We start from the raw sequence: 201 nt of genomic DNA, 5'->3' as shown, positions 1-201 counted from the left end.
GGACTGCTCAGTGTCTCCGTATAGGTGGGTGGCGGGGGCAGCTCGGCGGCAGGGGGTCCCTCCATGGGCTGGCTGCAAGCAGGGGATGCCTGGGTGCCAAAGGGTCTGGCTGTGCGGTTCTTCACGGCCTTGGGCTTGGCCGGGGTGAGTTGGATCTCGTAGTACTGCCGGCCCTGTGCCCCGTTCTGCTGCTGGCTGGCC

At 67.7% G+C, this 201-nt stretch overlaps 1 protein-coding gene across 1 annotated transcript in view; it reads right to left on the bottom strand.

The window, feature by feature from the left end:
- The window catches only part of SYNPO (synaptopodin), a gene marked incomplete at both ends in the record, with an annotated part of 2356 nt that overhangs the window by 1251 nt on the left and 904 nt on the right, over window positions 1-201 (bottom strand).

This window comes from Buceros rhinoceros, unplaced genomic scaffold, assembly GCF_000710305.1.
Source record: "Buceros rhinoceros silvestris isolate BGI_N320 unplaced genomic scaffold, ASM71030v1 scaffold34196, whole genome shotgun sequence".
NCBI lineage: Eukaryota > Metazoa > Chordata > Aves > Bucerotiformes > Bucerotidae > Buceros > Buceros rhinoceros.
Note: the sequence above shows the minus strand (reverse complement) of the source record. Positions and strands in the feature narration are given on the sequence as shown.